The following is a 27,073-nucleotide window of genomic DNA, read 5'->3' on the forward strand; positions in this document are numbered from 1 at the left end:
AGAATAAATAATTAGTTCATTTTATGACATAAAATTTCTGCCAAAATGAAAAGGTTTCAAAATATGAGAATAACCTTACAAAGTAAAAGGCAGGTTACACTTTAGCTTACTGTGAGGTTGCCAAATTGTCCAAATGTATGTGAAATAACAGAGTAAGGCTGAGAGCTTAGTGACTGGCCCAAATGTCACTGAACAATTACACTCACAGAGACTAGGCAGCAGGACCGCAGAACCCTAAGATATGCATGTTGCATTTCCATCTGCATCTGCATGGACAACATGATGATCTGCTCTGAGTCAGTACTACCTTGTTTCTGGAGAAAAGATACAAGTATCTCACTCTTGGGAAAAACCAAACAAAATAAAGGTGGGTTTTCAGGAAGTCCTGGCAGTCTACTTCACTCCTCATCATGCCCTTTCTGTGATGGGAAAAACATGGCGTAAGATGGAGAGAAATCCACAGAACCAGGATGTTAAACTACATTCTGCTTTTACAACATTTGCATGACTATGTTGCTTCCGTGCAAAAGTTCAGGAAAGCAGAACCGTCCTGTCTTTTCAGAGAAGTTTCTCTAGGTTTTTGTTTTCCTTCTGACATGACCAAGAAAACATTGAAGAGATGGAATGTTGATAATATGATGTCTTTCATATCACTGAACTATGATATATTTTAGTGAAATGCGTTTCTGCTTTTTAAGTTTGATGAAAAGGCTAAATTAATCAAAAGCAATCCCTAAAGACATTTTCCTACCTTGGAGCCAATATCCCGGCTTTTGGCTCGCATCTTGTTGACCTGAGACTCCGCGATGTCGGCTCTCTCCTCAGCCTCATCCAGCTCATGCTGAAGCTTCCGGAACTTGCCCAGATTAGTGTTGGCTTGCTCCTCCTAAACCAAACACACACAGAGGGCAATCAGTTAAAAACTGGCTTGATGACACATTTGTGTGCTGGAGTCATGTGTTTAACAAGCATTAACCTATGAAGTTTGTTACTTACAGCCTCCTCAGAAGTTCTCTTGTAGGACTTGACCTTCAGCTGCAGCTTGTCCACAAGGTCCTGCAGACGGGCCAGATTCTTACGGTCCTCTTCAGTCTGCAGACACAAAAGAACAGTGTTATATTTATACAGCACACCAGCAAAACCATGTGCTTCTCCATGAGTCCTTATCATGCAAATATAGAGATGAACACCAGGCTCAATGAGCCAGAAGGTAGGTGAGATGTACCTGATAGGTGAGCTCTTTGATACGTCGCTCATATTTACGGATTCCCTTAACGGAATCGCTGCCCTTTCTCTGCTCCATTTCGACCTCATTCTCCAGCTCTCTCACCTGTTAATGTGACCAAATCATTATCCTTTCAATATTCAAAAAGCCCAAAGAACTGAAGTATCAGATCTCAGTTCAGTGACCATGAACAAACTGTACAGCACTCACCCGAGCCTCCAGCTTCTGAACCTGTTTCTTGCCTCCCTTCATGGCGATCTGCTCAGCTTCATCCAAGCGGTGCTGCAGATCTTTGATGGTCTGCTCCATGTTCTTCTTCATGCGCTCTAGATGAGCGCTGGTGTCCTGCTCTTTCTTCAGCTCCTCTGCCATCATGGCAGCATCAGTGATGGCCTTCTTGGCTTTCTCCTCTGCATTCCTGCACTCCTGAACTGCTTCTTCTACTTCAGTCTGAAGCTGGGATATATCACCCTCCAGCTTCTTCTTCTGATTGAGCAGGCTGGTATTCTGTTCAAAAGAGAAGCCAAGGAGAGGCAGATGGGATATCCCAGTTTTACAGTAAGTGTCAGCAGGACCAGATGGTCACACAGATTTCCCGCCATACCTGTGAGTGCAGCAGCTGCACCCTCTCGCTGACATCCAGCAGTTCCTGCTCCGCCAGCTTGCGTCCTCTCTCGGTCTGCTCCACCAGTGACCTCAGCTCATCAAGCTCTGCCTGCAGTAGATTGTTACGTCTCTCCACAATGGCAATGTTCTCCTTCAGGTCATCATTGGCACGGAGAGAGTCATCCAGCTGCAACTGGGCATCCTGAGCAACAGGAATGTTAGAACACCCACTGTCAAAACCAGGAAGGTGATTCTTGATAAATTTGATGGTCTATTTAATTGACTAAGAAAATCATAAAATCACTCATTCATTAACGACATTTTCCTACTTGTACTACACAAAGAACAACATACCTTGAGATGTGAATGGAGACCTTTGAGTTGCTTCTGAGCTTCTGCAGCCTGCCTGTTAGCCTGGCTGAGCTGGATCTCCATCTCATTAAGATCTCCCTCCATCTTCTTCTTCAGCCTGAGGGCTTCATTCCTGCTACGAGTTTCAGCTTCCAGAGAGCTCTGTAGGGTGTCCACCACTCTCTGCTGGTTCCTCTTGGCCTGCTCCATCTCCTCATCCTTTTCAGCCAATTTGCGTTCAATGTCAGCTTTCACTTGATTGAATTCCAGCTGGGCTCTCAAGATTTTGCCCTCCTCATGCTCCAGTGAAGCCTAAAAAATGAAAACTTCTTGGTATCATGTTACTTGACGGGGCACAAATAATATAGTATTATACTATTACTTATGTATCAGTTAACCACAAACTAAAATACATTAATTTGAGACCAAAGTCTTAGTTACATGATCTCATGTTAAATCATCAGTAATGAATTGTGATGAATGTTTTATCTCAAGCAGTTACTGTATTTGTTACTATATCTGTTAATTCTGTAAAACATTCTGAAATACTGAAGGAATGACTGATGAACTGCTGAAGAACCAACTCATGAATAACAGAAGTGAAATACTTACTGTATGTTTGTTCATCATTAATGAATCATGATGCATATTTCAGATGGATTAGCAACTATATTTGTTCATGATTTGTTCATAATTTGTACTTCAGTAGTAACTGAGTTATTGCTAAGTATTTGTGCGGTGTCAAGTACTGTTACCAACTTCTTATATCAAGCTCAACAACATTATGTGAAAATCTGTATTAAGTTTTCACGTTACAAAACATCTAAAAAACTTTAAATACAAGAATGAAGACCTCACCTCCGCTTCTTCCAAAGCAGCTTGGATCTCACTCTTGTCCTGCTCCAGCTGCTTCCTTATTTTCTCAAGTTCATGGATGCTCTTTCCTCCCTCACCAAGTTGTTCAGTCAGGTCAGAAATTTCCTCTGTTTAAAAGAAAAAGATGTTACTTTCCTAAGTCCAAGTGTTTATGTATTTGAACAATCCTAAATAGAAAATATGTGCACAAGATGCCTTACATATGTAAGGATTACCTTGAAGGTTCTTGTTCTCCCTCTTCATTGTCTCTAGATGGTCCAAGGACTCCTCATACGAGTTCTTCAGTTTGAAGAGTTCAGTGCTCAGGGATCTGGCCTCCTTCTGGGAGCTCTCCAGCTCACTCTGGGACTCCTCATATTTCTGCTTCCATTCAGCCAGAACCTGGAGGAAACAAAACAGGGGAATACTGAAAACCTGTCACATACATTTTAAAAGGTTAGGATTATCTTTGTTTTCAAGCACCTTATCAAAGTTTCTTTGCTTCTTGTCAAGAGCAGCAGCAGCTGCATTGGACCTCTCCACATCCACCATGAGATCTTCAATCTCATTCTGCAGTCTGTGTTTGGTCTTCTCTAGGGAGGAGCATTTGGCGTTCACAGCTTCTACAGCCTCTTCTGCATCCTGCAGACGCTGAGCCAGTTTCTTCCTGAATGAAAAATTGCAGAGTTTGGTTGAACATCTTTTTCATATCAACAGAATGGTGCCAACATACAGCTGTCCTGCACAGTTGCACAGTCAACAAACAAACAAACTTTTTGTTTGTCTTTTATAAGGTAGGAAATATAATGCAAACAAAAAGCGTATCTGTAAGAAGAGTGTTTGATATGGTGCCATGGTTTGGTCAGAATAAATATGAATATTAAGCAATTTGAAAACTTTGTCAAGGCGAGTGTCCGTACTTTGCATCCTCCAGCTCCTCAGTCCTCTGAATGGCGTCGGTCTCATATTTCGTTCTCCACTGAGCCACCTCAGAGTTGGCCTTGGAGAGGCTGCGCTGCAGCTCAGCTTTGGCCTCCTGTTCCTCCTCATACTGCTCCCTCAACAGGTCAGAGTCATGGCGAGCAGACTGCACCGCGTGGGCCAGAGCGTTCTTAGCCTGGAACCAAGAAGATGAAGATCACTCATAATGTTCAGACTTACCATTCCCTAATTCTCGGATTAGAGTGTTTCATTAAAGCAATCACCTTGACTTCCTCCTCAAGTTGTCTTTTGAGATCCTCAATCTGCTGGGTGTAAGATTGTTTTCCTCTGCTCAGCTGAGAGACCAGGGAGTCCTTCTCTTCCAGTTGCCTGGCGAGCTCCCCTGTGGTGGTACAGTTTATGAGGATACTATGTGTAACTTAGCCACACTGTTGGGTATTTTAAATAAATTATGTCTAACAATAGGCTCACATACCATTTTCAGTCTGGAGCTTGGCTTTTTGCATGGTGAAGTCATTCATGCCCCGCTGGGCCTCCTCATATTTGGTTCGATATTCACTCATTTGATCTTCTAATGTCCTGCACATCTTTTCCAAATTTGTCTACAATAATATGTCAAATTAGTATCTTCAGTGGTTCAACACTCTGTATACTATACTTAGTCTTCACATAAGTTTATATGTGTGACGTCTTACCTTGGCTTTGGCAATCTGCTCCATGTTGGAGACCACATCATCCAGCTCCAGCCTGAGCTCACTCTTCTCTTTCTCAAGCTTCTGCTTCACTCTCTGCAGATTGTCAATCTGCTCGCCCAGGTCAGCTACACTGTCAGCATGCTTCTTTCTCAGAGTGGCAGCAGTTGCCTCGTGCTGCAGTGTGGCCTCTTCGAGGTCTCGACGCAGTTTCTGGAACTCTGCCTCCCTCTTCTTGTTCATCTCAATCTGAGCTGCAGTGGCTCCACCAGCCTCCTCCAGCCTCTCACTGATCTCCTCCAGCTCCCTGGACAAGTCTGCCCTCTGCTTCTCCACCTTGGCACGAGCAGCTCTCTCAGCCTCCAGCTCTTCCTCCAGCTCCTCAATGCGGGCCTGATGAATGGTTGAAAATCATCAAGTTGGAGTATTTTTGATGACCAATTTTTCTCTAGGTCCTCAACATACTGTAGGTCTGTCACGAAATAGAAGTCTTTAGCTTTTCATTAAATTTGGCTAGTTAATAGTGCAGTATATCAAGAGTGTTCACGCTACACAAACACGTACCTGCAGCTCCTTCAGTTTCTTTTGGAGCTGAGCACCCATTGCCTGCTCATCTTCAATTTTACTATTTAATTGACTAATCTCAAAATCTTTCCTGTGACAGAAAACAAGGTGAATTAATTGTGAAATCAATTTTTAATCATTTCAAGCATTTAAAAAAAATTCAAAAACTAATTTACTTCTTCAGTCTCTCCTCCAGCTGCTGCTTGTCATTCTCCAGGTCCATTACATTTTCCTGGGTTAACTTCAAGTCACCCTCCAGCTTCCTCTTGGCTCTCTCAAGGTCCATACGAACCTTCTTTTCCTGTTCCAGGGAGCCCTCAAGCTGTAGGGATTAAGATTAAAAATATGAAGCATATCTGTTTGGGATCCTATGTTTGTCTTTTCCCAATGCAGAGGAAGAAATGCATATGTACAAATGTACACATACATCATCAACTTGCTGCTCCAGTTTAGCCTTGGCTTTAGTGAGGGTGTTCACTTTGTCCTCCTCACTCTGGAGGTCATCCAGTGTTTGCTGGTGAGCTTCCTGCAGAGCCTTCTTCTCCTTGGTCAGCTTAGCAATGATTTCATCCAGAGCTGCCATTTCTTCAGTCAGGTTCTTCACCTGAAAGAATAAAGTAGAACCTCAATAGACCAACACACAAGCTATTGCTTGTAAGGTGACACAGTTAAATGAATGTGAACGCTGACCTTGTTCTCTGTAGCATGCTTCTCCTTCTCCACTTTAGCTAGAGTGAGCTCCAGATCATCAATATCCTTCTTCAACTCAGAACACTCATCCTCTAGCTTCCTTTTCTTGGCAGTCAGTTCTGAATTCATCTCCTCCTCATCCTCCAATCTTTCTGTCAGCTCCTTGACTTTGGCCTCCAGTTGGATCTTGTTCTTGATTAGCCCTTCACACCGCTCCTCAGCATCTGAGAGATTATCTTGCTCCTGAATAGTTTTTTATTTAGAGCAGAGAAATATTAACTGCTTTAATGTTTAGAATATATTATTGATTATTGAAAGCTACTTATAGAACTTACAGCTTGAACTTGCAATTGCAAGTCATTCTTCTCTTGGAGAAGAGAGACCATCTTCTCTTCAAGCTCCTTCCTGCGAGCCTCAGATTTTGCATATGCTTCTTTGAGTTTGAGGAACTCTTCTTTCATGTTGGCCATTTCCTTTTCAGCCTCAGCAGACCTCAGCAAAGGTTTGATCTTGAAATACAGCTTCATCCAGGGCCAGTTCTTCACACCCATGAAGGCTCGTACATTCCACTGGATCACTAGCAAGGCATCCCTATAGTCATAAAAATAAAGCTTTTAAAATGGCTCTTAGGGCTTTGTATAAATTTAGCAATAGACAGTGTGAAGAAGAATAATCCTAACCTGCGTTCCACTATCTTCTGGAACTCAATTCTTGACAGAAGACCTCGGGCCCTGGACTGTATTCCAGTGATGATGAGAGCTAAACGATCATCTCTCATCTCCTCCAGTGTACCCAGTAGACCAGCCTTGAAGAACACCTGCAAAAAATGATAGAATATTGTCGAAGGTCATATGCTCATACGCGCACAGTGTCTTAATTTTCTTCAACATGGAATATCCTTATTTTGATTGCAGTGAGCTTATGTAACATTATAAGGTATAGTTTTAGATTTGTAATATCCTTCAGCAAAATATGGAACTTGGACGTTACAACAGTAGGGAGATTTCCTTGGTTTGGTTTTTCATCATAATACCTTAGTGTGCCCAAATTTGTACTGGTTGTGGTCAATATCCAAAGAGCCCAATAGTTTTTCAGCTCCCTTCCTGCTGTCAATGAACTGCCCTTCTGGAATAGCAGCAGGGTTGAGGATGCGGTATCTGCAAAGAGACGCCTTATTACATATGATCTTACGGTAATGTCTCAAGGGCATATGAGCCACATGCAGGCAAGGTGATTGTTTTGCCTCTGTTTGAAATCCCCGTAGAGGATCCTATTTGGGAAGCCCTTTCGGCAGATCCTGATGCCTTCCAGCACACCGTTACAGCGCAGCTGGTGCATGACCAGAGGGTTCTCCATGGCTCCTGGAGTCTTGGTCTCGTTGGGGATGATGCAGCGGACAAAGTGAGGATGAGTCGATCTCAGGTTGGTCATCAGCTTATTCAAGTTCTCCTGTGTTTGGAAAACACTCTGTTAGTTTTCACAAAACTAGAAGAAATCAGGCACATTAACAGTAAAATGAACAGCAAGAAATTCATGAAGTTCCTCACCCTGTGTAGAGCGGACACAGTCTGGAAGGATGAGCCCTTCTTTTTTCCACCTCCCTTTCCTCCTTTGCCGCCATCTTGGGCTAAATAAGAGAATATAAAAAATATTATGCACAGATACCAGCATGTTTACATCATCATTTTTAAAATATTTATATTAAACTTACTGTAGTCTCAACATTATTTTAATCAAACTAATGTGAATTTGTTTCTGACTTTACCAGACTCAGCGCTAGCATAATTTGCAAAAAGGTTGTTACATTGTAGACTTCTGATTCAGTCCCTTATTCAAAGGGTCCTTTGTTACCTACAGGGTTGCTAACTCTCATGCATCTGGCATGACATTTACAGTTTATGACTCTCATGCTGACATAAGAAATCTTACGGCAAATCCATATTATTCCATTATGAGCCTAAAATTGACTACATCAAAAGCATTGGGGTAGTTTGCAAACCCTGCAGGTTTGTACAAGGTAATAAAACTGTTACATACTGTAGATACAGATGAGCATGCATGTGTATGCAGAGTTGTCTTGTATTGAAAATCTCATGCCAGCCAAATGACCAAATTTGGCAACATTGTACCTGAGTCAGCACCAGCATACCCAGCAAACAAGTTGGCCAACAGTTTCATTGTAGACTTCTGATACAGTCCCACAACAGTCTCATTTAAAGGGTCCTTGTTCTTCACCAGCCAGTTGTTGATGTTGTAGTCTACAGTGCCAGCATAATGAACCAGGGAGAAATGGGCCTCTGGTTTCCCTTTAACAACTCTGGGCTTCTGGAAGTTGTTTGATTTTCCCAGATGGTTGTCGTACAATTTAGCTTTGAAGGTAGCATCGCTAGCCTTAGGAAACATGCACTCCTCTTCAAGGATGGACATGATGCCCATGGGCTGAAGAAAGGCAAGCAGTATCACCAAAAATTTAACACAACCGTGTTGAAGATAAACATATATAAGCATCCATATTCACATATAATGATGTTCTTGTCAAATTGCTTTTCACTTACAAGTTTTGGCTGTTCCAAAATTAGATTTTAATTTTTAAGATATAGTCTTACCTATTTCTGTATACATTTCACCTTGTGTTAACATTAAATGTAAAAACCAGGTCAACCCACCTTCTCAATGAGGTCAATGCAGGCCTGCAGGTCCATACCAAAGTCAATGAACTCCCACTCAATCCCCTCTTTCTTGTATTCTTCCTGCTCCAGCACAAACATGTGGTGGTTGAAGAACTGCTGCAACTTCTCATTAGTGAAGTTGATACACATCTGCTCAAAGGTGTTGAACTGAGAAAAAAAGAGGAGATGGTTCTTTAATGTTCCCAAGTAAGGAAAAGGTGATAAGAGAATGTGAAGTACCTCTAAAAATATTACAATGTGACAGCAAGACTCACATCAAAGATCTCAAAGCCGGCGATGTCCAGCACACCAATGAAATATTGGCGAGGCTGCTTGGTGTCCAGGGATTGGTTGATTCGTACCACCATCCAAAGGAACATCTTCTCGTATACTGACTTACCCAGAGCACCAATAGAGTAGTAAACCTAGTAAAGTAAAAGAGAAAGTGACCTAAAATTTAAAAAACTAAACAAATAGAAGAATTAAATAAAAGAACACGGGAATATCATTATATGCTGATAACATCTTTAATTTGCAACCACTGCAAAAGGTCATTCAAAAAAGAAAACATTTATTTCACCTGCTGGACATTCTGCCCCTTGGTGACCCACTCATTGCCTACTTTGACCCTTGGATGACACAGACCCTTGATAAGGTCAGCAGAATTGAGCCCCATCAGATAGGCAACTTTGTCAGCATCTGGAAGTATTATCACAGATTTACAAGCCTGAAAAAAACAACTATTAGAACTAATAGACCATTCTAGGATGAAAAGATCATCAGAATTACAATCCACTTTATTGGCCAGGTACAACTGCCTGGACTAGGATTCTGTTTTGGCAGTAATGATTCAGAAACAGCATAGAGCAAAAGAAAAATAGTATAAGCAATATAAGATGATATAATAAAGTAGGGCAAACAGCGGAAAGCTGTACAATTGATATTAGTAAATATGATTTTAAAGGGAAATGAGATATGCTGACTACTAAAATATAAAAATATATGCTGCCCAGTAGAATGAATTATAAGACGTGAGAGACTAACGTATCATAATTATTGTTTGCTTTATAAACTGTGTAGTTGGTTCTACAAAGTCTGAGGTGAATCTCAGTTGAGGCGAACATTGTGGTTATTAAAGCATACACTTGTTCATTTTTGGTCCTTTTCCCTCCTAAGTACCCACCTTCAGTGCCATCAGCTTCTGCCTGTTCCTCACGCTGCTTCTGCTTGAACTTCATGTTGCCAAAGTGCATGATGGCACCGATTAGCTTGTAAATGCCATTCTTCTCCTCCTGAGTGAAGCCCAGCACATCAAAAGCTTCCTGCAGGAAAGAAGCACAGAGGATAGGATGGAACTTTCATGTCAACTCAGGGAGTTATTCACCCTGCGGAATTAGGAAACATTATTTCATTAATCCATGATTAATGCTTAAAGAAAAGCTAAAATATTCACTCACATCAGTGGCACAAAGTTCATCACCATCATTAATGGAGGCTACAGTGGTCTCTCCTTGGGAGATGTAGGCGTAGTCGTAGGGATTGTTGGTAATAAGCAGCATTTCTGATGAGGAGCAAACTGTAGTTAGATACTGACCAGATAATGCAACAGTTTTGAAACAACTATTTTGCAGGGCTCACCGAGCAGCTCTGGTTTTCTCTGGGAAAGGATCTGGTAGAAGATGTGATAGTCTCTCTCAGCCTTTAGCTGGTAAGTTACACGAGACTTCTCAAGAAGATCTGGCACACACAGATACACAATACGTTGGATAATGCCTACAGACATGACATTAATCAGTTTGTGTTCAATTGTTTCCTCTTAAATGTTTCTTAACTTACATGTCTCAATGTCAGCAGAGGCCAACTTTCCACTGACACCAAAGTGAATTCTAATGAATTTACCCTGAAAGATAAAGACCATATTAAATGAAGACGCTGATGAACTTCATATTGAAAAAAATCCAACTAAATGAAGACTTTCACAAATCTCGACACTCACAAATCTGGAGGAGTTGTCATTCCTGATGGTCTTGGCATTACCAAAGGCCTCCAGGGCAGGATTGCACTGGATGATTTGATCTTCCAGGGTCCCCTGAGAGTCACATGTTACACAACCAAAGCTTTTCACTCATGTACACACATCATATATACAAAACATGCCATCGTGCAGGTCAGTTGTCTGCTCTGTAGGACAGGTCACCTTCTTCTCCTGAGCTGCGTCCTTCTTTCCTGCCACAGCTGCAATGCTGGCAAAGTACTGAATGACTCTCTTTGTGTTCACAGTCTTCCCAGCACCAGATTCTCCACTGAAGGCAAAAATGTCGTTCAGATCTTAGGATCAAACTCATTTCAACTAAAACATAAAGTTTTGTGAGACTTACGTGATCAGGATAGACTGGTTTTCTCTGTCTGCAGGATGAGAAAATATAATTAAAACCTAACATCTGTATATTGTACCATTATTCTTAGGAGATCCTAAAGACTGAGTTTTACCTGATAGCATGTACTGGTAGGCATTATCAGAGATGGAGAAGATGTGTGGAGGAGCTTCACTTCTCTTCTTGCCTCTGTAAGCTTTGACTACTTCCTGGTTGTAGACTGGCAGCCACTTGTAGGGATTGACAGTGACACAGAACAGCCCAGAATAAGTCTGTAAGATGGAGAAATTAGTCAGTATCTTGCCTGTCACTGTTTATGTTGACAGTACTTTTTAGGCTATAATAATGCTTCTGTACACACATAGATCATCCAGGCTGCGTAACGCTCTTTGAGGTTAAACAGCACAGCGGGTTCATGAAGGAAGGTAAACATCGCCATGTCTTCGATTTTATCAAACTTTGGCGGGTTCTGGGGGTGGACGTCTGCTTCTTTCGCCGTAACGGTCTGCAAACAAACACCACGGATCAGTGTACATATACATATATTACATATATATATTTTATTGTCCCTGTCAATAATTAAAATAGCTTTAGATCAGTCATAAGTATTTTATCTCTTAACTACCCAGTATAGTGTGCAAGTTCATGTTTTACCTTCCCAAACTCAGTTTCGACTGTGACTTTGTCACCATCTCGACTGATGACGGACCCCTTGACATACTCCACTTCAGGGTCCACTACGAAACACTCCTTCTTTATGTCAAATATGCGAGTCTGTGCCTCCAGACGTTCCCTGTCTGATTTCCGCAGGTATGGGGCGGCGGCCCCAAACTCTTCCATTTGTGCATCTCCCATTGTTTTTTATTTTTCTTTTCACCCTGTGTTTTATTACATGTTAAGTTAGTATTTCAGCCATTCTGTTATTCATTTGATCTTTTCAGAAATACTATGTACAAATGTTTAGCATTTTCTCTTTTAGGGCAACTATAACCATGTTGAAATGTGCAGTTTCAGTTATAATTTATTTATCCACATATCATGAAAGAGCAACACATTTAATTAACTGTAATTCAAACAAAATTTTTCCTTAGGTTTATCTTAAATATTGCTCAGTGGAGTATGATGCAGGTATTTGGATTGGTATTTTCCCTTACCTGTGAGACGTCGTCAAGCGATGATGTGTTTCCCCTGTGAAGGCAACACAGAAACTACACATAGAGCCAAAGCTGAGGTTCCTGGTTGTGCAGCGCAAAGCTGTTTCTTACTCCTTACATACTCCGTGGACTTGGCACCATTACTGTTATCAAGCCCATACAATCAATTAGCCGCGAAACATATTTGGCCTCAAAAAGTTTTGAGAGCTTAAACGTTATTCACATTGTTAATTAAATGAGCAGTAGACAATCCCATCATACAAAATATCTTAATTGCAATTTGTCAATTTATGACTATGATTATGGGATCTATAAATATAATTAAAAATAATGAAAAAAGATTAAACCTTTCTTTAAAGAATAAGAAACCCTTGACACATTCTGCTTACCTGTATCTGGGCGAGAAACTGTAAGTCTACTGTCTGCTTGCAGTTTATAGAGAAGCAAAATGTCCTAATTTGGAAATTCAGGAAGGCTGTATCATTGGGTTACTGTATTTAGGGGGCGTGTACATGCTGGTTGTCCTAATTGTTCCTGGGTGTGGGTTCTGTCTTTGAAAGGCAGAGAGCAGGTGCACAGGCATAGTTTGTTGATACAAAATATTTGAAAAATGACGGACAGTCGGCTGGTTGAATTTGACTTTGCTGTTGCTGTCTTTTCATACGACATATTTCCTCTATGCTCCTCCACCTAGTCAAGCTTCATGCGAACATTTTCAACAAATTCAAACGCAGCATCAGGACTGAAGTTGGTGGGAATAGATGGTTTAGATTCCTTCCTTCATTTACAAAGCAGACTGCAGCATATGGCTAATTGGTTAACATATTTTGAATTATAACATTACAATAAATATTTTGAATACGCTAGGTAATGAATATTAATGCTGACCAAACCTGAAATACCACTGAATAAAATACAATAAAATAATCATAATGAACTATTGAATGTTATAACATTACATTAGTGATCCAGAGTATTATAGGTAATGAATATTAGTGCTGAACAAACCTGAATTACCATAAAACTAAATGTAATAAAATAATTAAAATGCACAATTAAATGTTATATTCGTGATCCTGAATATTCTAGCTAATGAAATTTAATGCTGACCAAACCTAGATTACCACTAAATAAAATGCCCATGAGAATGTGTTATAATAATGAAGCAAGTAAATTATTAATTGGTATGTGAGCCAATCTGAAACTTGGCCATGGAGGCATATTTTACATTTTTTAAAATATCCATTTGTCTTTCAGATAATTGGTATAGCACACTGCAAGGAGAATGCTATGTATAGATTTCTGCCCTTGGTAAAAGCACAAGGCTGGTGTCATGTGGTGAAACGTGCAAATAAACCACCAGTACAAAAGTGGAAGGAGGGTCACAGGTGACAGTCAGCCTGAATTCCATTCATCAGAGGGACACAGCTGTCCCCGGCAGATCAGTGTGATCCTGCTGTCATTGCTTGTGTTTTTTTATTATCCTGCTTTGAAAAATATCCATCCCAAATAATTCCTCACGAGGAAAGACGCTTTGAGTGTAATTGACTGGCATCCCGATAGAAGCATAGCATACGAGACATGCAGAGCCTGGCAGTGCTCTTTGTTGTAGCTGAATTCCTGTGTATTACTGAGCATTTGTTGAGTTTAAATGATTTAAAGGCGTCCAGCTACGTTTGTTCCAGATAACAAAATGCCCGTTATTTTTATAACAGCTTCTCGGAACACTAGCGATTCTTTGCTATGCCTTAGCAGTGGACTTCAACTCTGACAAAGACCCACAAAAACATATTTAAAGATTCAATACTGCTGACATGAATGTTTACCAACATTATCAAAATATTTTTTTTCATAGGCTGCCTGTGACCGTACAGTATGTAGTTATAAAAACAAAAGAAATCCATCTGTACCACTTAGCCAGGTCAAGGTCAAAGTTACTCAGCAGTTCATCTTGTAAAACGTGTGATAACCTGGACAAGACGCCAATCATTTGCAGGACACACACACTAAGGGAAATTTGAGACCCCAATTCCCCTAGCTGCAGCTCTTTGGACTAAAGGTAGAAATTCAAACACACCCCAGGGAGAACATGCAAACTCCTGAAACGCAAAGCCCAGGACAGGAATCAAACCCACAACAGCAGAAGCAAAAGAGTGCAATGCTATGCATTGAGTCACCAGACTAGCCAGAATGAAGTCACAAGAGTAAATGATTTTATGAATGATTATATTTGAGCCATAATGTGTAATGCCTACCAGTACGTAATGGGTTCAAATGTTTTCATTTGTGTGCATTTATATGATGAGCCACAACCACCTGTTGTGTAAAATGCTAAATGGCATATACTGTAAGCCCTTTCCAAAGAAACAACACAAGAAAAGGAATGTCTTAATTGCATTTATTCTACTGATTATGAATAAATAAGGAGTGATGATGAAACAGAGTAGCCAGACGCTGTGAGAGCTTCGGCAGAGAAGTTCATTGGAGCGCTTCACTCTTCATCATGTCCTTTCTGTAACAAGAAGACAACATTCAGTGTTAGCATGTATTTCTTTTAACTTATTTCCCTGGGTCCCGAGGGTTATATGGTGATAATAAAGTGAAAATAACATAAATTTAAGGATTCCATCACTTCATGAAAATTCAAAAATATGAGCAAATGTATAAAACAGGAAGATGTTCTCTCACCTTGGAGCCAGTATCCCGGCTTTTGGCTCGCATCTTGTTGACCTGAGACTCCGCAATGTCGGCTCTCTCCTCGGCCTCATCCAGCTCGTGCTGAAGCTTCCGGAATTTGCCCAGATTAGCGTTGGCTTGCTCCTCCTAAACCAAACACGCACAGAGGGCAATCAGTTAAAAACTGGCTTGATGACACATTTGTGTGCTGGAGTCATGTGTTTAACAAACATTAATCTATGAAGTTTGTTACTTACAGCCTCCTCAGAAGTTCTCTTGTAGGACTTGACCTTCAGCTGCAGCTTGTCCACAAGGTCCTGCAGACGGGCCAGATTCTTACGGTCCTCTTCAGTCTGCAGACACAAAAGAACAGTGTTATATTTATACAGCACACCAGCAAAACCATGTGCTTCTCCATGAGTCCTTATCATATATAGAGATGAACACCAGGCTCAATGAGCCAGAAGGTAGGTGAGATGTACCTGATAGGTGAGCTCTTTGATACGTCGCTCATATTTACGGATTCCCTTAACGGAATCGCTGCCCTTTCTCTGCTCCATTTCCACCTCATTCTCCAGCTCTCTCACCTGTTAATGTGACCAAATCATTATCCTTTCAATATTCAAAAAGCCCAAAGAATTGAAGTATCAGATCTCAGTTCAGTCACCATGAACAAACTGTACAGCACTCACCCGAGCCTCCAGCTTTTGAACCTGTTTCTTGCCTCCCTTCATGGCGATCTGCTCAGCTTCATCCAAGCGGTGCTGCAGGTCCTTGATGGTCTGCTCCATGTTCTTCTTCATGCGCTCTAGATGAGCGCTGGTGTCCTGCTCTTTCTTCAGCTCCTCTGCCATCATGGCAGCGTCAGTGATGGCCTTCTTGGCTTTCTCCTCTGCATTCCTGCACTCCTGAACTGCTTCTTCTACTTCAGTCTGAAGCTGGGATATATCACCCTCCAGCTTCTTCTTCTGATTGAGCAGGCTGGTATTCTGTTCAAAAGAGAAGCCAAGGAGAGGCGGATGGGATATCCCAGTTTTACATTAAGTGTCAGCAGGACCAGATGGTCACACAGATTTCCCGCCATACCTGTGAGTGCAGCAGCTGCACCCTCTCGCTGACATCCAGCAGTTCCTGCTCCGCCAGCTTGCGTCCTCTCTCGGTCTGCTCCACCAGTGACCTCAGCTCATCTAGCTCTGCCTGCAGCAGATTGTTACGTCTATCCACAATGGCAATGTTCTCCTTCAGGTCATCATTGGCACGGAGAGAGTCATCCAGCTGCAACTGGGCATCCTAAACAGCAAAGGTGTTAGAACACAGACTGTCAAACCAGGAAGGTGATTTCACTTGAAACCCTTTTACTCCTGTAGAACTGAAATATGTTTAATTGACCAAGAGCATAATGAAATTATTCATTATAAAAGAATCCTCATACCTTGAGATGTGAATGGAGACCTTTGAGTTGCTTCTGAGCTTCTGCAGCCTGCCTGTTAGCCTGGCTGAGCTGGATCTCCATCTCATTAAGATCTCCCTCCATCTTCTTCTTCAGCCTGAGGGCTTCATTCCTGCTACGAGTCTCAGCTTCCAGAGAGGTCTGTAGGGTGTCCACTACTCTCTGCTGGTTCCTCTTAGCCTGGTCCATCTCCTCATCCTTTTCAGCTAGTTTGCGTTCAATGTCAGCTTTCACTTGGTTGAACTCCAGCTGGGCTCTTAAGATTTTACCCTCCTCATGCTCTAGTGAACCCTAGAAAGAAAATTAATCCTTCTTTTACCAATGTAATTTTTTAATGTAACAATATCATACAAATATATACAGTCCACAAACAAATGGAAAAATCCATTCTAACATTTCACATTACCAAAAAAGATCAACAAAACTGTAACTACTTGAAAGAAGACCTCACCTCCGCTTCTTCCAAAGCAGCTTGGATCTCACTCTTCTCCTGCTCCAGCTGCTTCCTTATTTTCTCAAGTTCATGGATGCTCTTTCCTCCCTCACCAAGTTGTTCAGTCAGGTCAGAAATTTCCTCTGTTTAAAAGAAAAAGATGTTACTTTCCTAAGTCCAAGTGTTTGTGTATTTGAACAATTCTACATAGAAAAAATGTGCACAAAATGTCTTGCATATATAAGGATTACCTTGAAGGTTCTTGTTCTCCCTCTTCATCGTCTCTAGATGGTCCAAGGACTCCTCATACGAGTTCTTCAGTTTGAAGAGTTCAGTGCTCAGGGATCTGGCCTCCTTCTGGGAGCTCTCCAGCTCACTCTGGGACTCCTCATATTTCTGCTTCCATTCAGCCAGAACCTGGAGGAAACAAAACAGGGGAATACTGAAAACCTGTCACATACATTTTAAAGGGTTAGGATTTTCTTTGTTTTCAAGCACCTTATCAAAGTTTCTTTGCTTCTTGTCAAGAGCAGCAGCAGCTGCATTGGACCTCTCCACATCCACCATGAGATCTTCAATCTCATTCTGCAGTCTGTGTTTGGTCTTCTCTAGGGAGGAGCATTTGGCGTTTACAGCTTCCACAGCCTCTTCTGCATCCTGCAAACGCTGAGCCAGTTTCTTCCTGAATGATAAATTGTAGATTTTGGTCGAACATATTTTCCATATGAACAGAATGGTGCCAATATACAGCTAATATTACATTAGGACATAAAAAGGCACAGCTGCACAGTCAACAAACTTTTTGTTCATCTTATATGAAGTAGGAATTATAATGCAAAAAAAAAGTGGTGACCATGTTTCTAGTAATTTATAAATGCATTCGTAATGCATTATAATGCATTCTTTACGCATTATGAAGTTAGCTATAAGTATTTATAAAAAGGCATAACACATTATAGCCATGTTTATTATGCATTAAGACTGCCTTATGGGGCTTTCATCTATAATGCACTATAAATGCAGTAAAAAGTGTCCTTAATGCTTATACCGACTATTATAATGCATTATAAGATCATAGATTATAATATATATAAATCTATAGTGCACTATACAGGAGAGCTTCATAAAGCATTTATAATCCATAAACACATGGCTATAATGTGTTGTTGCTTTTGATAAATATTTATAACCATGTTTGTAATGCTTTATGAATGCATTATAATTTGTTATGAATGTAAATTACAAAAAAACTGGCCTTAAATGTTACCTAAAAAGCTGATCGGTAAGACGAGTGTTTGAAATTGTATCATGGTTTGGCCTTAATGAATTTGAATATTAACTAATTTGATAACTTTGTCAAGGCGAGTGTCCGTACTTTGCATCCTCCAGCTCCTCAGTCCTCTGAATGGCGTCGGTCTCATATTTCGTTCTCCACTGAGCCACCTCAGAGTTGGCCTTGGAGAGGCTGCGCTGCAGCTCAGCTTTGGCCTCCTGTTCCTCCTCATACTGCTCCCTCAACAGGTCAGAGTCATGGCGAGCAGACTGCACCGCGTGGGCCAAAGCGTTCTTAGCCTGGAACCAAGAAGATGATGATCACTCATAATGTTCAGACTTACCATTCCCTAATTTTCGGATTAGAATGTTTCAACTAAAGCAATCACCTTGACTTCCTCCTCAAGTTGTCTTTTGAGATCCTCAATCTGCTGGGTGTAGGATTGCTTTCCTCTGCTCAGCTGAGAGACCAGGGAGTCCTTCTCTTCTATTTGCCTGGTGAGCTCCCCTGTGGTGGTACAGTTTATGAGGATACTATGTGTAACTTGGCCACACTGTTGTGCATTTTTGGGAAATAATGTCTAACAATAGGCTCACGTACCATTTTCAGTTAAGAGCTTGGCTCTTTGCATGGTGAAGTCATTCACGCTCCGCTGGGCCTCCTCAAATTTTGTTCGATATTCACTCATTTGATCTTCTAATGTCCTGCACATCTTTTCCATGTTTGTCTACAATAATATGTTCAAATTAGCACCATCAGTGGTGTAATATCCTGCATCCTGCATTGCCTTTACATAAGTTCATCTGCATGGCCTCTTACCTTCACTTTGACAATCTGCTCCATGTTGGAGACCACATCATCCAGCTCCAGCCTGAGCTCACTCTTCTCTTTCTCAAGCTTCTGCTTCACTCTCTGCAGATTGTCAATCTGCTCGCCCAGGTCAGCTACACTGTCAGCATGCTTCTTTCTCAGAGTGGCAGCAGTTGCCTCGTGCTGCAGTGTGGCCTCTTCGAGGTCTCGGCGCAGTTTCTGGAACTCTGCCTCCCTCTTCTTGTTCATCTCAATCTGAGCTGCAGTGGCTCCACCTGCCTCCTCCAGCCTCTCACTGATCTCCTCCAGCTCCCTGGACAAGTCTGCCCTCTGCTTCTCCACCTTGGCACGAGCAGCTCTCTCAGCCTCCAGCTCTTCCTCCAGTTCCTCAATGCGGGCCTGATGAATGGTTGAAAATCATCAAGTTGCAGAATTTTTGATGACCAATTTTTCTCTAGGTCCTCAACATAGGTCTGTCACGAAATAGAAGTCTTTAGCTTTTCATTAAATTTGGCTAGTTAATAGTGCAGTATATCAAGAGTGTTCACGCTACACAAACACGTACCTGCAGCTCCTTCAGTTTCTTCTGGAGCTGAGCACCCATTGCCTGCTCATCTTCAATTTTACTATTTAATTGACTAATCTCAAAATCTTTCCTGTGACAGAAAACAAGGTGAATTAATTGTGAAATCAATTTTTTATCATTTCAAGCATTTAAAAAAAATTCAAAAACTAATTTACTTCTTCAGTCTCTCCTCGAGCTGCTGCTTGTCATTCTCCAGGTCCATTACATTTTCCTGGGTTAACTTCAAGTCACCCTCCAGCTTCCTCTTGGCTCTCTCAAGGTCCATACGAACCTTCTTTTCCTGTTCCAGGGAGCCCTCAAGCTGTAGGGATTAAGATTAAAAATATGAAGCATATCTCTTTGGGATCCTATGTTTGTCTTTTCCCAATGCAGAGGAAGAAATGCATATGTACAAATGTACACATACATCATCAACTTGCTGCTCCAGTTTAGCCTTGGCTTTAGTGAGGGTGTTCACTTTGTCCTCCTCACTCTGGAGGTCATCCAGTGTTTGCTGGTGAGCTTCCTGCAGAGCCTTCTTCTCTTTGGTCAGCTTAGCAATGATTTCATCCAGAGCTGCCATTTCTTCAGTCAGGTTCTTCACCTGAAAGAATAAAGTAGAACCTCAATAAACCAACACACAAGCTATTGCTTGTAAGGTGACACAGTTAAATGAATGTGAATGCTGACCTTGTTCTCCGTAGCATGCTTCTCCTTCTCCACTTTAGCTAGAGTGAGCTCCAGATCATCAATATCCTTCTTCAACTCAGAACACTCATCCTCTAGCTTCCTCTTCTTGGCAGTCAGTTCTGAATTCATCTCCTCCTCATCCTCCAATCTTTCTGTCAGCTCCTTGACTTTGGCCTCCAGTTGGATCTTGTTCTTGATTAGCCCTTCACACCGCTCCTCAGCATCTGAGAGATTATCTTGTTCCTAAAATAACATTATTTAAGTAATTTAGCAAGTATTTAGCAATCATATTATATGACCAATGTTTCAATAAAACTAGCGAGAAACTGATTCACATAAATAGTCACATAATTATCGTGCCAGAAGAAACAAACTTCAACTGTAGCCTTTTACTGTATCATCTGTCTCAGTAGAGCTGAATATACAATTAAACTTACAGACTGGACTTGCAATTGCAGGTCATTCTTCTCTTGAATGAGAGAGACCATCTTCTCTTCAAGCTCTTTCTTTCGGGCCTCTGATTTTGCATATGCTTCTTTGAGCTTGAGGAACTCCTCTTTCATGTTGGCCATCTCCTTCTCGGTCTCTGCTGATTTCAGCAAAGGCTTGATCTTGAAATACAGCTTCATCCATGGCCAGTTCTTCACACCCATGAAGGCTCGTACATTCCACTGGATCACTAGCAAGGCATCCCTGGAACATGTGATAATGCCGATTTTACCAAGGGCTTAAACTGAAAAAGTGGACGCAAAAAAATTTAAAAAAGAAAAGAATTATTAACCTGCGTTCCACTATCTTCTGGAACTCAACTCTTGACAGAAGACCTCGGGCCCTGGACTGTATTCCAGTGATGATGAGAGCTAAACGATCGTCTCTCATCTCCTCCAGTGTACCTAATAGACCAGCCTTGAAGAACACCTGAATATGGACAATGATCCATTATAGCATGCCAACTTTGAAGATCACACGGATATGAACGATGATCCATTATAATATGTCAATTTTAAAAGTCAAATAAACAAAAATAAATCTGTACTTTGTGTGAATTCTTACCTTAGTGTGCCCAAGTTTATACTGACTGTGGTCGATGTCCAGAGATCCAAGAAGTTTCTCTGCTCCCTTCTTGTTATCTATAAACTGGCCTTCAGGAATGGCAGCTGGATTCAAGATGCGGTATCTATGGAAGTGGCATGTTTTAAAGGAACCATTTTAGGGTTTGATGACTTAAATTAGTGATTTTTTAATTACAATTTACCAAACTACACATGAACTAATTTGTAAATTCCACCTCTGCTTGAAATCCCCGTAGAGGATCCTATTTGGGAAGCCCTTTCGGCAGATCCTGATGCCTTCCAGCACACCGTTACAGCGCAGCTGGTGCATGACCAGAGGGTTCTCCATGGCTCCTGGAGTCTTGGTCTCGTTGGGGATGAGGCAGCGGACAAAGTGAGGATGAGTCGATTTCAGGTTGGTCATCAGCTTATTCAAGTTCTCCTGTGTTTGGAAAACACTCTGTTAGTTTTCACAAAACTAGAAGAAATCAGGCACATTAACAGTAAAATGAACAGCAAGAAATTCATGAAGTTCCTCACCCTGTGTAGAGCGGACACAGTCTGGAAGGATGAGCCCTTCTTTTTTCCACCTCCCTTTCCTCCTTTGCCAGCATCTTGGGTTAAATAAGAGAATATAACAAATATTATGCACAGATACTAGCATGTATACTTAATCATTTTTTAAATATTTATATTAAACTCAATATTATTTTAATCAAACTAATGTTAATTTGTTTCTGACTTTACCAGACTCAGCGCTAGCATAATTTGCAAAAAGGTTGTTACATTGTAGACTTCTGATTCAGTCCCTTATTCAAACGGTCCTTTGTTACCTACAGGGTTGCTAACTCTCATGCATCTGGCATGACATTTACAGTTTATGACTCTCATGCTGACATAAGAAATCTTACGGCAAATCCTTTTTATTCCATTATAAACCTAAAATTGGCTACATCAAAAGCATTGGGGTAGTTTGCAAACCCTGCAGGTTTGTACAAGGTAATAAAACTGTTACATACTGTAGATACAGATGAGCATGCATGTGTATGCAGAGTTGTCTTGTATTGAAAATCTCATGCCAGCCAAATGACCAAATTTGGCAACATTGTACCTGAGTCAGCACCAGCATACCCAGCAAACAAGTTGGCCAGCAGTTTCATTGTAGACTTCTGAAACAATCCCACAACAGTCTCATTCAAAGGGTCCTTGTTCTTCACCAGCCAGTTGGAGATGTTGTAGTCTACAGTGCCAGCATAATGAACCAGGGCAAAATGGGCCTCTGGTTTCCCTTTAACAACCCTGGGCTTCTGGAAGTTGTTTGATTTTCCCAGATGGTTGTCGTACAGCTTAGCTTTGAAGGTAGCATCGCTGGCCTTAGGGAACATGCACTCCTCTTCAAGGATGGACATGATGCCCATGGGCTGAATTTACAGAAAAAGAAAAGTAAATAAAAACCACTAAATTAAAAATTAACTGCAATAAAAATGACAGAATGCGTAAAATGTTTGAAAAAGCCGTCGTACGTGATAATGCATACAGTATGTAATATATTGATGAATGAATCCTGAATTAGAGTCCTGCTGTATGCCACCAACCTTCTCAATAAGTTCAATGCAAGCCTGCAAGTCCATGCCAAAGTCAATGAACTCCCACTCAATCCCCTCTTTCTTGTATTCTTCCTGCTCCAGCACAAACATGTGGTGGTTGAAGAACTGCTGCAACTTCTCATTAGTGAAGTTGATACACAGCTGCTCAAAGGTGTTGTACTGAGAAAAAAAGAGGAGATGGTTCTTTAATGTTCCCAAGTAAGGAAAAGGTGATAAGAGAATGTGAAGTACCTCTAAAAATATTACAATGTGACAGCAAGACTCACATCAAAGATCTCAAAGCCGGCGATGTCCAGCACACCAATGAAATATTGGCGAGGCTGCTTGGTGTCCAGGGATTGGTTGATTCGTACCACCATCCAAAGGAACATCTTCTCGTATACTGACTTAGCCAGAGCACCAATAGAGTAGTAAACCTAGTAAAGTAAAAGAGAAAGTGACCTAAAATTTAAAAAACTAAACAAATAGAAGAATTTAATAAAAGAACACGGGAATATCATTATATGCTGATTACATCTTTAATTTGCAACCACTGCAAAAGGTCATTAAAAAAAAAAACATTTATTTCACCTGCTGGACATTCTGCCCCTTGGTGACCCACTCATTGCCTACTTTGACCCTTGGATGACACAGGCCCTTGAGAAGGTCAGCAGAATTCAGGCCCATCAGATAGGCAACCTTGTCAGCATCTGGAAGTGTCATCACAGATTTACAAGCCTGAAATGAAGCAACTATGCAAAACTCCTAGACACAACCAATAAAGTATTAAACGTGAGTCTACAGTATCATAATTGTTGTTTTCTGTGTAAGCTGTGTAGCTGGTTCTACAAGGTCTGAGATGAAGTTGAGGTTTAACTTACCTTAAAACTTAATTATGGGTAACATTGTATAATCCATATTGACCTGAACATTCAGCAGAGAGGCTTCAACGGGATCTGGATTTAATTAGCGAATGGGCTGATACTTGGCAGATGAAATTTAACACAGATAAATGTAAGGTAATCCATGCAGGGAGCAGAAATATAAAGTACAGATATTTTATGGGTTCCACTGAAATAAAGGTAGCTGAATACGAGAAAGATCTTGGTATGTATGGGACATGATGTTTCCATGTCCCACTCTCGCCAGTGTGGGGAAGCAATAAAAAAGGCCAACAGAATGTTGGGTTATATCTCTAGTTGTGTGGAGTTTAAGTCAAGGGAGGTGATGTTACACTTATATAATTCCTTGGTAAGACCCCACCTAGAATACTGTGTGCAGGTTTGGTCACCATACCTCAAGAAGGACATTGCTGCCTTAGAAAAGGTGCAACGAAGAGCTACGAGAATGATTCCTGGTCTTAGAGGAATGTCTTATGAGGAGAGGTTAGCGGAACTGAATCTGTTCAGCCTTGAGCAAAGGAGACTAAGGGGGGATATGATTCAGGTCTATAAGATTCTAACGGGTCTGGATGCTGTTCAGCCAAATGACTATTTCAATATTAGTCTAAATACTAGAACTCGTGGCCATAAGTGGAAATTAGCGGGAGAACATTTTAAAACAAATTTGAGGAAGCACTTCTTTACACAGCGTGTAGTTAGATTTTGGAATAGTCTTCCTGCTAGTATAGCGGAAGCTAAAACCATGGGTTCCTTTAAATCAGAGCTAGATAAGATTTTAACAACTCTGAGCTATTAGTTAAGTTCTCCCCAAACGAGCTTGATGGGCCGAATGGCCTCCTCTCGTTTGTAAATTTCTTATGTTCTTATGTTCTTATTAAAGTAAGCATCTGTTTGCATGTTCCTTATCTGTCCTTTTTATCTGCAGACAGTTAAACCCACCTTCAGTACCATCAGCTTCTGCCTGTTCCTCACGCTGCTTCTGCTTGAATTTCATGTTGCCAAAGTGCATGATGGCACCGATTAGCTTGTAAATGCCATTCTTCTCCTCCTGAGTGAAGCCCAGCACATCAAAAGCTTCCTGCAGCAAAGAACACAGAGGATAGGATGGAGCTTTCATGTCAACTCAGGGAGTTATTCAGCCTGGGAATTAGGAAACATTATTTCATTAATCCATGATTAATGCTTAAAGAAAAGCTAAAATATTCACTCACATCAGTGGCACAAAGTTCATCACCATCATTAATGGAGGCTACAGTGGTCTCTCCTTGGGAGATGTAGGCGTAGTCGTAGGGGTTGTTGGTAATAAGCAGCATTTCTGATGAGGAGCAAACTGTAGTTAGATACTGACCAGGTAATGCAACAGTTTTGAAATAACTAGTTTGCAGGGCTCACCGAGCAGCTCTGGTTTTCTCTGGGAAAGGATCTGGTAGAAGATGTGATAGTCTCTCTCAGCCTTTAGCTGGTAAGTTACACGAGACTTCTCAAGAAGATCTGGCACACACAGACACACAATACGTTGGATAATGCCTACAGACATGACATTAATCAGTTTGTGTTCAATTGTTGCCTGTTAAATCTCTTCTTACATGTCTCAATGTCAGCAGAGGCCAACTTTCCACTGACACCAAAGTGAATTCTAATGAATTTACCCTGAAAGATAAAGACCATATTAAACGAAGACGCTGATGAACTTCATATTGAAAAAAATCCAACTAAATGAAGACTTTCACAAATCTCAACACTCACAAATCTGGAGGAGTTGTCATTCCTGATGGTCTTGGCATTACCAAAGGCCTCCAGGGCAGGATTGCACTGGATGATTTGATCTTCCAGGGTCCCCTGAGAGTCACATGTTACACAACCAAAGCTTTTCACTCATGTACAAACATCATATATACAAAACATGCCATCGTGCAGGTCAGTTGTCTGCTCTGTAGGACAGGTCACCTTCTTCTCCTGAGCTGCGTCCTTCTTTCCTGACACAGCTGCAATGCTGGCAAAGTACTGAATGACTCTCTTTGTGTTCACAGTCTTCCCAGCACCAGATTCTCCACTGAAGACAAAAATGTCGTTCAGACCTTAGGATCAAACTCATTTCAACTAAAAAGTAAAGTTTTGTGAGACTTACGTGATCAGGATAGACTGGTTTTCTCTGTCTGCAGGATGGGAAAATATAATTAAAACCTTCTAACATCTGTATATTGTATCATTATTCTTAGGAGATCCTAAAGACCTGAGTTTTACCTGATAGCATGTACTGGTAGGCATTATCAGAGATGGAGAAGATGTGTGGAGGAGCTTCAGTTCTCTTCTTGCCTCTGTAGGCTTTGACCACTGACTGATCATACACTGGCAGCCACTTGTAGGGGTTGACAGTGACACAGAACAGCCCAGAGTAGGTCTGCGAGATGGACGAAAAACCAGTTAGTCTCATGGCTGTCGTTGTGTTTGTTGACAGTACTTTTTAGTCTATAATAAATTATACATCTCTATACTCACATAGATCATCCAGGCTGCGTAACGTTCTTTGAGGTTAAACAGCACAGCGGGTTCATGAAGGAAGGTAAACATCGCCATGTCTTCGATTTTATCGAACTTTGGCGGGTTCTGGGGGTGGACGTCTGCTTCTTTCGCAGTAACAGTCTGCAAACAAACACCACGGATCAGTGTACATATATTATATGCTATGCATTTTATTGTCCCTGTCAATAATTAAAATAGCTTTAGATCAGTCAGAAGTATTTTATCTCTTAACTACCCAGTATAGTGTGTGAATTCATGTTTTACCTTCCCATACTCAGTTTCGACTGTGACTTTGTCACCATCTCGACTGACGACGGACCCCTTGACATACTCCACTTCAGGGTCCACTACGAAACACTCCTTCTTTATGTCAAAGGGGCGAGTTTGGGCCTCCAGGCGTTCCTTGTCTGATTTCCGCAGGAACGGGGCAGCGCGCCCAAACTCTTCCATTGCTGCATCTCCCATTTTGTTAGCCTTTCAATCAGGAGAGAAAATATTCCTTGTGAAGTCATATCAGAACAGAACTAATCTGAAAATCTAGCAGCTGATGGTTTTAAAAAAAAAATAAAACCTAATTTATGATGCCTGCATACAAAATTTTTACTTCTCTGTTCATTATAAATGCCAGAGAAAGCAGCTTGTACTGACAGTAAAATGGATACACTAGCTGGTGTTATACTAATTGCACAAGATGCATTCATGTACCAAAGTTTCAATTTTCTTCTATTTCAGAGCTAGTTTAAGTATTTAATATTTAAAATAATGTTTTTCAACAAAGTCCTGAAATGAACAGATTCCAGCATTTACGTACCTGGTGCAGGGATGTGCAGAAGATGTAGCTGACCTGCAAAGATGGGAGAGAAAAGAAAGAAATGTTTAAGTCTTGCAGACAGTATCTGTGATGGTTTGCAGCACCTCCCTTTGACACATCCTGGGGGCTCTTACAGGAGCCCAGGGCCCCTGCATATACTCCCTACTGCTCACCTTGAA

General features: G+C 41.2%; 1 pseudogene; it reads right to left on the minus strand.

Moving 5' to 3' along the window:
* Positions 1 to 27,073, minus strand: LOC111840776 (uncharacterized; annotated as a pseudogene).

This window comes from Paramormyrops kingsleyae, chromosome 1, assembly GCF_048594095.1.
Source record: "Paramormyrops kingsleyae isolate MSU_618 chromosome 1, PKINGS_0.4, whole genome shotgun sequence".
NCBI classification, from domain to species: Eukaryota; Metazoa; Chordata; class Actinopteri; order Osteoglossiformes; family Mormyridae; genus Paramormyrops; species Paramormyrops kingsleyae.